We start from the raw sequence: 15,081 nt of genomic DNA on the forward strand, positions 1-15,081 counted from the left end.
GTGCCTAGCAGAATGGGCAATGTCTACTTTGTCCTAAAATTAGGGTTAGGTGAATGAGATGAAGAGGAAGAATTTAGTGAAATGACCTCAGTTATAGTATGCATTCTGGACCCCCTCGAGGTAGCAGAGAAGGAGAGAAGTAAAACAAAACTGAGTGCCATTATGAACAATGCTGCACATCCTTTCTCTGACACACTAACACTGAGGAGTTTCAGCTAACTATTTATTCAGCAGAAGTGTGTCACAAAATGCTACTGGGGCTGTTTTATACCAATAGAAATATGCCTGAATAATGCTTCACTGGGACTGGATTGCTGAGTCAGAACTTTTCTTTCTTTTGAATTGACTTGCTTTGTAGTCATTCCAGCGTGTGTTCAGACCAAAGTGTGTGTGTATATTTATGTACAGTGATACCTTGAGATACGAGTTTAATTCGTTCTGTGACCGAGCTTGTAAGTCAAAATACTCTTATCTCAAAACAATTTTCCCCATTGAATGAATTGAAATGTCATTAATCCGTTCCAGACCCCCAAAAAACACTACAATTTTTTTGTTACATGTTTTTAAATAAGAAAAATGTACTTATAAATAACGAATATTGTATAAAAACACAATACAATAGAATGTACTGCAATAAACTGGTTTTATTAAGTACAGTACAGTACAATGTACAATGTATAATGTACAGCATTTACCTTGGAGATCAGATGAGTTGAAGATGCTGACGGAGGTGGTGGAGAAAGGCTGAACTGAATGTTATTCACTGATTTTTGCCCTTTTCGCCGCATCTTCCTTATTTTCATAAGCAGGGGTTTTCGAAATATACCTGTCCAATGAGGTCTGTTTCATCCTCCCTTTCAGAATGTTTCTGAAATGCGTCATGCAAGTGTCATTATATAGCGCAGTCGCGCGCCCAGCTGAAACTTTTTCTGGGTGTTTCTTTTGAATAAAGTTTGAAAGTTTCTACCCACATTTCCAACATTTCCTTTATCTCACTTGTAGAGATAACTTCCTCCGCCTCCTCCGCGTCACTTATTTCTTGCAAAACCTCCGTGTGCTGCTGCGTCTGTAGCTCCTTTAGCTCCTCCGCTGTCAGTTCCTCGGAGTGCTCCTCGATGAGCTCATTGATGTCACCTTCATCCATGTCCATGCCCTCTAGCCGAGGGATACAATCTCCTCCACCACTGCCGCTTCGGATTCAAGTCTTTCAAATTCCGTTTCAGACACAATCTCAGGCCACAGCTTCTTCCATGCAGAGGTCAATGTCCTCTTTGTAACACCCTGCCAAGCCAAATCAATAATTCTGAGGCATATCACAATGTTATAGTGGTCCTTCCAGAACTCTCGAAGTGTGAGGTTTGCGCTCTCCGTCACCTCAAAGCAGCGGCGGAACAGGTGCTTGGTGAAGAGCTTTTTAAAATTAGAAATCACCTGCTGGTCCATGGGCTGCAGGATAGGGGTGGTGTTGGGTGGAAGGTAGAGAACCTTTATAAACCTGAACTCTTCGAGGATGTCATCTTCAAGGTTAGGTGGGTGAGCAGGCGCATTGTCCAGGACAAGAAGGGCTTGCAGAGGTAGGTTATTTTCCTGGAGATATTTTTTAACGTCAGGACCAAAGACCAAATTCACTCACTCCACAAAGAACTGCCTGGTGACCCACGCTCTTGGGTTTGCCCTCCACATAACCTGCAGTCTTTCTTTCATAATCTTTTGTGACTTAAAGGCTCTGGGGTTTTCTGAATGATAAACTAGCAGTGGCTTAATCTTGCAGTCGCCATTCGCATTGGCGCACAGTGCGAGGGTTAGCCTGCCCTTCATGGGTTTGTGGCCAGGCATCCTCTTCTCCTCTGCTGTTATATAAGTCCTCCTTGGCATCTTCTTCCAGAAGAGTCCTGTCTCATCACACTTGAAGACTTGCTGGGGGATGTATACTTTGGCCGCTATAATTCCTGCAAAAGTTTTGAGGTAAATCTCAGCTACCTTTATATCCATGCTCGCTGCCTCACCATGCCTGAAAACAGAGTGAATCTTTTTAAAATTCTTGAACCAACCCTGACTGGCTTTAAACAGCTCGCCCGATGCCTCGTCTGTTGAAGTGCCTGGGGTCTGCTGCTGCAAATCAGCGTAAATCGCTCGTGCCTTCTCGCAAATTATAGCCTCTGTCACGGTATCTCCTGCGAGCTGCTTCTCCGTCAACCACACAATCAGCAGCTTCTCCATATTTTCATGGATAGATGTCCGCTGCTTAGAAATGATTTTAACGCCGTTGGCTGGCGTTATAGACTTTATCGACTCCTTCTGCTTCAGTATGGTGCAAATTGTAGAAGTGCTACGCTCGTACTGCTTCGCCAAATCGACTACATGCTGTAAAAGGCGCTATATAGCGCCCGACCCAGCACAGACTGAGACAGAGGCACGTACTTAAATAAAACACAGTTTATTTCTTCTTCAGCCGTGGGGCACGCCTTCCCCGTGTTCCACAGGCCCAACACAGTCCCAAATACACTCACAATTACCCTCTCTTGTCCCTTTTACCACCACTCCTCCTCAGGCTTAGTCCTCCTCCTCCCGACTCTGGCCCTCTCGAGTGGTGGTGGCTAGCCTTTTTATACCCCACCCAGACGTAGTCCAGGTGCTTGGTCACCTGGGCCTAATTGCATTTCCGGGTGGGGCTGAGGAATTGACCAGCCGGGCTGGAAAGTCCATGCAGCTCCCCCTGGCGGCCATCCAAGCCCCCAGCCAGGCTGTGGAGGACTCCATGTCCCATGGAGCCATGTGCCAGGCTGGGGAATCATCATCCGCCAGGGAGGCTGCCACCAAGCGTCCCGGGGGTGGTATTGAGCTGCCCGTGGTGGCTCCCCCGGAACAGATGCAGCAGAGGCGTCCCTGCCGGGCATGGAACCCGGCTGTCCTTTACAACGCACACCTTGCTCATGTTTTTCTATAATTTCTTTCTTTAATTCAATGGACATCATCTGCTTCTTCTTCTCTGCACTGTTCTTCGCACTCACTTTCTTCAGACCCATAGTTGGAAAAACAAAGCTTTGCAAAATAACTGCAAGCCCAACACTGAAGTTTCCACTGCGAGCTAACTGCTTAAAGTGAACGAGTGAGTCACGGGATGTTGGGGCGTTCACTGTGGCGAGCTGCACGTGCTAGCGGTGGGGTGGGGTATCTGAAGCTGGCTCGTAACCCAAATTTTAGCTCTCAACTCAAAGCAAAAAGTCGGCCAAGAGACTGCTCGTATCTCAAAAAACTCATTAGTTGGGACACTCGTAAGTCAAGGTATCACTGTATTTACTTACTTATCTATTTATTTATGTATTTATGAAAAGAGCTTCTGTAAAAAGAAAAATTTCCCACTGGGGATAAATAAAGTTATCTATCTATCTATCTATCTATCTATCTATCTATCTATCTATCTATCTATCTATCTATCTATCTATCTATCTATCTATCTATCTATCTATCTATCTATCTATCTATCTATCTATCTAGTCTACAGTTTGTATTTTAGGAGAAAAGTGGGAATATGGATGGTTTTCTGTTGGCAAAAGTACCTAAAAGGATTACCGTGATCCCCCACCTATCGCGGAAGTTACGTTCCAGACCCATCAGCAATAGGTGAAAATCCGCGATATAGAAAGACCACATTTTTTTTATAGTTTAAGCCTTAAAATACCCCTCCCACACATTTTAAACACATGTAAACTTATTAAAACACACTTTGTAAACACATATGATATGCGGATGTCGGGTTAAAGATATGAGTAACATAATAATAATAATCATAATAAAAATAATAATAATAATAATATGTAATGTATATATACACATCTCTCTCTCTCTGTATATGTAATGGAATATGTAAAAATAAAAACATTTTAAGCTCAGTATTGGTACTCACCAGTGAAGATACACTCCATAACTTGAATGATGATGATGAATTAGCTGTGCAGTACATGATGAAGTACGTATGTAGGTGATGAGTACGTACTGCACAGCAGAGCAGAGCATTTACAGCTCTTCTGAAGGCTCGCCTTCAGGTGGTCTAGGAGGGGTATCTTTCTGCTGCTGGATAGCAACTTCCGCTGAAGGCGTTGGCATGTCTTCTTTGTTTCTTGGGGTAAGGAACATCGTTATAGGCAGTTGCTGCCGTTGCTTCTTCTTTTGGGCGAGGAGTTTTTTATAGACTTCAATGACTGAATCAATGCCGTTGTGAAACTGCAACGCCCGAAGCATTTCGGGATCCCAATCATCTATCATTGCCTGCAGTTGTTTGGTCATTCTCACAACTGCTGACAGCCGTTCAAGTGATAGGCCTTCGTCTTCTTCCTTCCCTGGACCCTGTTCTTCCTCCTCCTCCTCCTCGCTTGCAGACTTCGTGAGTTCAATCAAATCCTTGTCTGTTAAAGGATCTTAGTGTTTATCAATGAGGTCATTAACGTCATCGTGCGTCATGTCATTGAAGCCTTCTCCTCCTAGCAACTTAGCCAGTTTGACTGCCTTGTCCACTGCTGAATCATGAATTTCGTCAGGAGAGAACCCTTTGTAGTCGTGGACACATTCTGGCCACAAATTTTTCCAAAAGGCATTTAAAGTTTCCTTCTTCATCTCCCTCAGCGCACTTTGGAAATTTTGGAGACACGTTGCTATCGTATACTGATGCCAGTACACCTTCAGTGTGAAGTTTTTGTGGGAATCCATTGCCTCGATGAGGTGGCGTAGGGTGTTGCGCGTGTACAGAGCCGTGAACGCACGTATGATGCCTTGATCCATAGGTTGAATCAGCGATGTTGTGTTTGGCTGGAGGAATTCTACCTGCACACCTTCAAAAAAATCTTCAAGAATAAATCCAATGCATGGCCTTCTGCATTTGTCCATCAGCAACAGCACCTTGAAGTAGAGGCTAAGTTCGGTGAGGTACACTTTCACTGCTGGAATGAAGCATTGGTGAAACCAGTCAGCAGTGAGGGATTTTGTAATCCAAGCCTTAAAGTTATGCATCCAATAACCCGGCAGCAGGTGCTTGTTCTTGTTCTTCAGGGCCCTGGGGTTCTTAGCCTTAGAAATTACCCCTGGCTTTATCATGCGGCCAGCAGCATTGCCACACATTATCACAGTCAATCTGTCTTTGTGTGCATTGAATCCAGGGGCTCGGGCTTTGTCATGCATGATGAAGGTACGAGAAGGCATCCTCTTCCAAAACAAGCCAGTTTCATTCATGTTAAACACTTGTTCTGGCTTGTAACCTCCCTCCTCAATGATTGCCTTGAATGTCGCCTTTGTGTACTCCTCGGTGGCTGCTTTATCCGCAGATGCCGCCTCGCCATACAGGGAAACATTCTTCAGATTAAAGAGTTTCTGAAATCTGTCGAACCACCTCTTGGTGGCTTTAAATTCAGTAGGTTTGGCTGCAGATTTCATTGTCGATGGTCCTTCTTGAGGTTCTTTGAAAGCATTGAGGTCACCAGCATGGTCGTCACCTCCTTCAGCGAACGTGGCATACAGCTGTCTGGCCTTCTCTTTAATGATGTTTGTGTCCAAAGGAATTTTTTTTTGTCTTTCTGCAGCTATTGATCCAAACAGCCAACGAAGATTCCATTTTAACGATGGTTTATTCCGAGGAGTTGCCACCCTCTTTCCTGTTTGACTAAAGGAAAGTGATTCAGTGGCTCTTATATTCTTTTCATCCTTCTTGATGTAGCGTACCATCGATTCATTCAAGCCGTAATGGTGAGCGATGTCCGTGTAGCACTTTCCTTCCCAAAGCATATCCAGGAGTTTTACCTTCTCCTGTATGGTCAAGGTCTTTTTCTGGCGCTTTGGCTCACTACTACCAGAAGGCTTACAAGATGCAGGACACTTGGGAGCCATTGTAGGGCTTAAAATGAAAAGCTCACAAAAAGTTTGCTAACAACAATCGGACCTCGAGCAAGGTATGAGATATGCGATTTGTCGGGGACCCACACTCGCTGTTCTTGTGAGATTATATCACGCTAGCAGCAACCAATTAGAGCCCAAGAGAATGAAAATCCCGCATCTGATTGGTTGAGTCTCCTTTCAGCCAATAACAGGCCTTGTAAGAAATCATCTGGGTACTATAACATGAAACTGTTTGTCTACTGTAGTGACTGCTGAAAACCGTACGCTTTGTTATGAATTGGCTGCAAAGTACACTACAGGTAGGATGTACTTATTTAATTTTTCCGCGATATAGCGTGGCCGCAATAGCTGAATCGTGATAGAGCGGGGGATTACTGTACCTCTGTTTGTTTTTCATGAAGATAGAAAACAAACTAATAGCTTTGGGTGTGCACTACATCTCTCCAAATACAATGCAGGCATAAAAATGCTATTTCTGTCTGTCCTGATTATTTTATTCTATATTATTGACTGAAGTGAAAGGTCAACATTTTGACACATATCTGCTAATTTAGGTGATACTGTTTTTCTCCATACAGTATCACTGGGATTCTCTGCTTCAAAGGGTATTCAAATGACATTTCATACTGGGAGACTTGAATTTCCATTTGTCCAATTATATATGACTTCAGCATTTTCTGTATATAAAAAAATCATTAAAAACAAACTTGACAAATCCATCGCAAAAATTAAATTCTTAGTACAGTTTAGCTTAATTATCCATAAATTAAACAGAAAATAAATAAATTGCTTAAATTTTAATTCTAATATTAATATTTTATCTCTAATCATCTTTTAACTGCTCTAGGAATTTACACCTAAAGTTACAACAGTCATACTCCTCACAAATACTTTGAGTCCAGTTAGAAACAATGGCCCCCAAAAATTAAATGGAACACACAGTCAAAAACGTTTGATTTCGGCCTGAGCCTCTGAAAAAGACCCTGTAGTAACATTCATTCCTGTAATTTATTTAAATTGCACCAATTGCCATAGGTGGCATTTCACAATGTTAGCAGCTTCAGAATGTCAGTATCTTACAGCTATTTCACAGAAAAACAAATGGCGTCAAAAGCAAACACGATTAGGTTGAAAGTGTTCAAACTATTGTCACAAAATGGTCTAAGATTAGATGAAGATAGTGCTGACAGGCCAGTGAACTTCCAATGGCCCTCTGTATGAATACAAAATTAGATTTGTCATGATTCCATTAAAGGTTTACTCCTCAGGCTTTTTGATCTCTAAAATATAACATTTCAACCTATAATTTTGCATCTAGAGTGATATGGACACATCTGGACTTCAGACAAGCAACTAGGATCACACAGAGTATCAGGGTGATTGACAGACTAACACCTTGTCTTCTTAGGCTACAAGGAAGAATAAAATATTGAAACATGTTATAGTTATATAATAAAGCAATTAATTTTCTCTTGAATGAAAAAAAAAAATATAATGTTCTGAACCTTGACACTCGTGATTTACATTGAAGTTAGTTTTCATGAGTTACTGTATATCAGGTAACAAAGCCACAATGTTATACGATTATGTTGCTGGTCACTTATTAAAAGAAAAATATTTTAATTCTTATACTGCTAGTTACACTGACTACTCTTAAATCAATGTATTATTTTAGGTTACTAAACTACAAATATAACCACTTTTTGTTTCTTTGTATGAAGCCTTCTAAGTTCCATGCTAAGTCTGTTGTCTACCAACTGTGGCTTTTTTGATACTAAACCAGTGAGGTGGATATTTATAAATTAATCAAAACTGCTTTTGATAGAAGGCAGTTCCAAGGGCAGAAAGTGCACATTTGTTTATACCTCAAATAACTAAGCAAGTTATGATTGAAACATGATGAATCTAACATGGTCATGAAAAAGAAACAGTGAAAGGTCATTGCATGATTTAAATCCCAAAGCTTTACAAGTCTGTTTTTGCCTGTTTTGCTTTAAATCTGAAGAGACAGCAGCAATAGCATTTTAATCTAAGCAAGCATTACTGCCAAGGACAATCACTTGGTGTGGATGATATATTGAGAATCCTTATTAATCTAGGTGAATCGTATTGCCCCGTAAAACAAGCAAGTGCAGTTTTTGACACAAGATGTCTCATACAGTTACTGCAACTTGTATTGTTCCGTAACAACTCGTATAGACTTTTCTTATTATGTCTTATGGTAAAGCCCTGTTCCATTTATTTCTTTTGATATGATAATTCATTTCCATCAAGCTATGTCTGCCATGGAAATACGCTGTTTTGCCTACTTGCCCTAATGGAGAAATGTCAGGAATAAAAATGGAAATCTGCAGTAAGAGGTGAAACAAGCGTACCTCTGAACACAAAGAAAGATTTCAAACCATGGCTATAAATAGTTCAAGGTCACCGTTTTTTGTTTGTTCAGTGTGTTTTTGCACTTGCGCTTAGAAGTCAGCTTTAACATCTACTGTGTCACAGTTTCCCAAATAATCTTTCATCTACCTTTTCTTTACTGAAATGTCACAGGAACAAAAATGACACCATCCCATGCTGTCCTGGCATCAACATCTTTAGTTTATGTACCAATTTCAATAGTATTTGTTTAAATGTATAGCTGTTTGTGAATATCACAGATAAATTTTTTGAATATCTCAAGATTATGTAAAATATTCCATACAACAGTACATGAAGTAGGCTTTTCTGTCTCTCTCAAAACTACTAATTTTACCTAATGAATGAAACAGCTAACATGCACATGTGTTCATGGTACTATAAATTAATTCTCATAGTACTGAAAACGTTGCAAGGGCATTCAATGTGTTCTATCCATTTGATTTATAAAGAAAAAAAATCCACGTATTATATACCAAAATATATGTATAACTATTATACTAGATGAAATGTTTTCATGCTTAGATTAAATTCTTGTTAACTTGTTCACATAGGCCACCCAAGCAGTATTGGGTGCAAGAAGAAGCAAACGCTATATAGGACTCGCCTATGCTGGGGCAGCGTAGAGTCACTCATTAGCCTATCCTTCTTTCAAAACGTAGAAGGAAACCTAGAGAAAGCCTGCATGAAATCTTAATCAATATATAAGCATGTTGCCTTTCTTGTTTTTTAAACCCATTTTACCAGCTTCTACTGTACTGGTCACTGGTAGCAGTGACCTCTCTTTAAAATTCCAGCTTATCTACTGCTATATTAAATGGCGTAGGCTACAAAGTTGCAAATAAATATCAAATTAAAGTGTTTTTTTTTCTTTTTGGAACAGAAAACTTTATAAAGGTCAAATGTTTTTGCAGTGTACCTAATTCACTAATCATTTTTCTGGAGCTGTTAATCTCAATGGGCACAAACCTATCCAGCAATAGAATCTACTGTAAATATGAGCATGATGACAGTGTTGTGCTGTCTGTAGTTTATCTCTGGTCTCTTGACCAGGTGTGGCCATGACCAGTCTTCCCACACCATCCCTACTATTTCAACAACTCCTACCATGTTCACTGTAATGGCTAGCGACAAATCCACCTCTGATCATCAGTGTGGACTGTGCATAACTAAAGGCCATGTAAGGGGACAACTGAGGAAGCTACACACAGGAAAATCTGCCTAGATGGAGTCAGGCCTTGAGTTCTTAATGCCTGTGCTGGCCAACTCTGTGGTGTCCTCTGTCACCGGTACAGTTTGTCCCTAAGGCTCCAGAAGGTACCTCTGCTGTAGAAAACATCCTGGATTGTTCATCATCCAAAACAGGCAGGCACCTCTTCACCTAATAACTACAGACTAGAAGAACTTACATCTCATATCAAGAAGACCTTTGAGAGACTGGTCCTGGACTATATGAGTCTTCTTGTGGTAGACCACATGGACCCACTACAGTTTGCCTAAAGGACAAAGATTGCAGTGGAGAATGAAATTATGTATCTGCTTCACAAAGCTTATTATTACCTGGACAAAGCTGACAGCACTGTGAGGATTATGCTTTTTGATTTCTAAAGTGCATTCAGTACAATCCAGCTGTTTCTGTTTAGGGGTAAACTCAGATATTTTCAGGTGGATGATGGGTTATGTGTTGGGCAGGCTGAAGTTCATGTGATTGGAGGACTGTGTCTCTGATATGGATATGAGCAATAATTTAGCACCACAAGGAATAGTCTATCTCCTTTTCTCTTCACTCTTTATAACTCTGACTATAAATATAACATCAGGTCATGTCACCCTAGTCCCCCTGGAGGTTATTCAAAGGAGAGAATTAAAACAAAACCGAGGGATGTTTTGAACAATGCTGCACATCCTTCAGCAAACAAATTATTCAAGAAAAGTGTGTCAAGAAACGCAACTGGGGCTCCTTTACAGCATACCAACAGAAATACGTCTTCACAATGTCTCACTGTCTGCTTTTCACAAGAGAACTACTTAATGGATTTAGACCAGATTTTTTTCTATAATTTGCTTCAACATTCCAGATGATTTTGCGACTCCTCTCATTAAGCTAAGTATCATAATTCGCTTGCGGTACCAATTTATTTGTGCTAATCCAAGAAACACGCAACGGGCTGAGGGGACGGGGGCAGGGCCCTCATCACTCACACGCCGGTCTCGGGGCATTCCTTACCTCCGCTCAGCTAGCAAATGAGAGAACTACTTAACAGATTTAGATCATTTTTTTTCTATAATTTGCTTGAACATTCTGGTTTCTATTGCTAATTCTCTTATTGCGCTAAGAATCATTGTTCGCTTGCAGGAGCAATACAGTATATTCGTGCTAATCCGAGACAGAGGCTGCAGGCTTAGGGGAGGGGGAAGCATGACATCAGGAGTAGGGAGCTGGGCAGGGCCCTCCTCACTGTCCTGTTTCACTACTATGTGGGTGGAGCCATGGGGGACAGCTAGTATATATATATATATATATATATATATATATGTATATGTATATATGTGTGTTGTATTTATTTGTTTAAACAGCTACCGGGGAAAAATAAAGTTCTATCTATCTATCTATCTATCTATCTATCTATCTATCTATCTATCTATCTATCTATCTATCTATCTATCTATCTATCTATCTATCTATCTATCTATCTATCTATCTATCAGGGTGCTAGCATTTGAACATTCAGCCAATTGTCACCCCATTTGCCAGTTATGTGCCAGCATTTGGGTTTCAGCTAATGTCATCTGAGTTCATGCAGAGATGCTACCATCTGTTTTTTTCTTTGTCTGCCTCTTCCCCTTTTTCCCTGCACCATTCCTTGCAGGATTGTTTTAAGAAGGCTCTAAGGTCTTGTGGCCTGAGCATAGCACTTCGTCCTATTTACTATTGTGCAGAGGTCTTTCTAATTACCTAATTGCTGTTGGATGATGCAACAGATTTTGCCATTGGTGACATGGCTGAAGTATGAAATTCCTAGAACAGTTCCGTAGCAACTCATCTCCACCAGCTGGAATTGTCACTGCAGTTCTGCTGTTAAGATACAGAAAGACCAGGGCATGCAGTAATCTCGAATTGGCCTGATATGTTTGTCTCTCCAGATTGCCTTCAATTTGACCAGGGCTACTATTGTTTGCACAGCTCTTCATATTTATTTATTTATTTATAAAGCACTTTAAAAACAACATCAAGGCTGACCAAAGTGCTGTACAATAAAACCTCAACATATCAGACACACAATAACTAAAGGGTAAATGAAACAGAAACACATAAACACATAAGAGCAGAAGAGATTCATAATAAAAAGTATACAGATAGTCAACATATCATAGAGAGAGTAAAAGTGTGTTTTTAAATTTAAGATTTAAAGACAGCTAGTGAAGGAGCCTGCCTAATGTGCAACAGCAAATCATTCTAGAGTTTTGGGGCTACAACTGAAAAAGCCCGATCACCTCGGAGTTTGCATCGTGCCTTGGGAACACATAAAAGCATTTGGTCTGCTGACCTGAGAGAGCGAGACGGTACGTAAGGGTGCAGCAGTTCCGACAAATGAAATGGGGCACAACCATTAAAGGATTTAAAAACAAATACAAGGATCTTAAAATGGATTTGAAAACGAACTGGAAGCCAGTGAAGGGAAGCCAAAATCGGGGTAACATGCTCATGCTTTCTTGTGCCAGTTAAAAATCGAGCAGCAGCATTTTGCACCAGCCGTATGCGAGCAATTGAGGCATGGCTAATTCCAAAAAAGAAGCACATTGTAGTAATCTAGACGAGTGGTTATAAAAGCATGTATCACTGTTTCAAGGTTGCATTTAGACAAAACAGGCTTGACTTTTGACAGCCGCCTCAACTGAAAAAAGCAAGATTTTACCACTGCGTTCACATGGCTATCAAGTTTTAAAGTGGAATCCATTTTCACACCTAAATTTGTGATCGTGGATTTCTCAAATTGAGCCACAGTGGAATACACAGTAGTACACAGTCACCAGAGTCCACTGTTAAAAGAATATCATTAAAAACCCTTAACAGAGAGGACTCAGTGCTGTGGTGAGTTTTAAACCCAGACTGGAACACTTCCAGAATTGCTTGTTTGTCCAGAAAGGACTTCAGTTGGGTATAGATGACTTTTTCCAAGAGTTTGGACAAAAAAGGTAGCTTGGAAATAGACATAACAGAGTGGTCCAGACCCGTTTTTTTTTTAGCAGAGGCTGGACAACAGCATGTTTAAAATTTTTAGGCACCACACTAGAGGTTAAACTACTATTAAGAATAGAAGGACCCAAGGTAGAAAAGACCTCCTTAAGAAGTCGAGGAGGGACAACATCAAGGGGGGAGCCGGATGGCTTTATACTGGTAACCAGCTGCTTTAAAAAGGGGAGAGTGACAGGCTTTAAGTGGTCAAATACAGCCAAACAGTATTAAAATGGATGGATCATGAGAAGGTGATGGAATGAGGGCACTAGTGTTTACAACCTTGTTCAAAAAAAAGTAAAGAAATTTATCGTGTTTCCCTAGAAGCTTCCAGATAGACAGGTTCATGAACATTAAGAACAGAATTCAATGTGTTAAAAAGTACACGGGGTTGTGAGACTTCAGTTTTTGAGCTCTGTTCACTGATGATAGATTCTAGGTAACTAAATTGGCTAACAGTCTCCAAGTCTGGCCCTTAAGCTGTGATCTTCATTGTGGCTGGTTTTCCACTTTTCTGTAGTTTATACATGATAGTAATGTGAAAACCTTAATATTTGAGTGAATAAATTGTAAAGTTGTGTGTAAGACTGTTTTTCTATTTCAGACCCACTCACTTCCTGATGACACTATGACCATACATGCTTGTTCCCACCTATTGTACCTTAAAACTTTGCCACAGTTATCACAGCTCAGAAAGTTTATCCCCTTACCATCTAAATTTAAAACCGGTGAAACTCTGGTCTAAATGTCTGACTTCTCCATCTGCTGGCTCAATTTCCATCCATCCATTATCCAACCCGCTATATCCTAACTACAGGGTCATGGGGGTCTGCTGGAGCCAATCCCAGCCAACACAGGGTACAAGGCAGGAAACAAACCCTGGGCAGGGTGCCAGCCCACTGCAGGGCACACACACACACACCAAGCACACACTAGGGACAATTTAGGATCGCCAATGCACCTAACCTACATGTCTTTGAACTGTGGGAGGAAACCGGAGTACCCGGAGGAAACCCACACAGACACGGGGAGAACATGCAAACTCCACGCAGGGAGGACCCGGGAAGCAAACCCAGGTCTCCTAACTGTGAGGCAGCAACGCTACCCACTGCGCCACTGTGCCGCCCGCTGGCTTAATTTTCTCAATATAAGTTAAGAATCTTGTGCTCAGAGATAACTTCATAAAAATAATAACATTAGAATTAGACAGAATTCTTATAAAGTAATGATTTTTGTTAAGAATTTTTTCATTGAAGTTTTATTAAACACTGTGTGGACCATCTAAGATGGGATAAAATTTAAGTGATCAACATAGACCTCAGTATTAATGCTTGCAGTGCACCATCTATTGGTATGTATTTTGTAATACAGTAATCCCTCGCTATATCGCGCTTCGCCTTTCGCGGCTTCACTCTATCGCGGATTTTATACGCAAGCATATTTAAATGTATATCGCGGATTTTTTGCTGGTTCGCGGATTTCTGAGGACAATGGGTCTTTTAATTTCTGGTACATGCTTCCTCAGTTGGTTTGCCCAGTTGATTTCATACAAGGAACGCTATTGGCAGATGGCTGAGAAGAAACCCAACTTACTTTCTCTCTCTCTCTCTTGCGCTGCCTTTCTCTGATCCTGACGTAGGGGGTGTGAGCAGGGGGGCTGTTCGCACACCTAGACGATACGGACGCTCGTCTAAAAATGCTGAAAGATTATCTTCACGTTGCTACCTTCTGTGCAGCTGCTTAGTGAAGCGACATGCTGCACGGTGCTTCGCATACTTAAAAGCTCAAAGGGCACGTATTGATTTTTGACTTTGTTTTTCTCTCTCTCTCTCTCTCTCTCTCTCTCTCTCTCTCTCTCTCTGCTCCTGACGGAGGGGGTGTGAGCTGCCGCCTTCAACAGCTTTGTGCCACAGTGCTTCGCATACTAAAAAGCCAAACAGCCCTATTGATTTGTTTGCTTTCCTCTCTGTTTCCTTTGAAGAGGAAGATATGTTTGCATTCTTTTAATTGTGAGACAGAACTGTCATCTCTGTCTTGTCATGGAGCACAGTTTAAACTTTTGAAAAAGAGACAAATGTTTGTTTGCAGTGTTTGAATAACATTCCTGTCTCTCTACAACCTCCTGTGTTTCTGCGCAAATCTGTGACCCAAGCATGACAATATAAAAATAACCATATAAACATATGGTTTCTACTTCGCGGATTTTCTTATTTCGCAGGTGGCTCTGGAACGCAACCCCCGCGATGGAGGAGGGATTACTGTATATACAGTAATAAAATTCATTGCATTTGTCATTCCAAAAGATGGTTACTACAAATTTTTGTGATGTGCCATCTGTTGGAATGACAAATGCAATGCACATGTCTTTGTTATATGCCATTTGGAATGGGATTCGTAAAAACAGTGTTAATGCTTGTGATGTGCCATCTGTTAGAAAGACATATACCATGCATGTATTTAACCACTACAAATTTTTGTGTTGCACCATCTGTTAGAATGACAGAGACATAGCAACCAGACTGTCACATAAATACACAAACATTCAT

This window comes from Erpetoichthys calabaricus, chromosome 3, assembly GCF_900747795.2.
Source record: "Erpetoichthys calabaricus chromosome 3, fErpCal1.3, whole genome shotgun sequence".
In the NCBI taxonomy this organism is placed as follows: domain Eukaryota; kingdom Metazoa; phylum Chordata; class Cladistia; order Polypteriformes; family Polypteridae; genus Erpetoichthys; species Erpetoichthys calabaricus.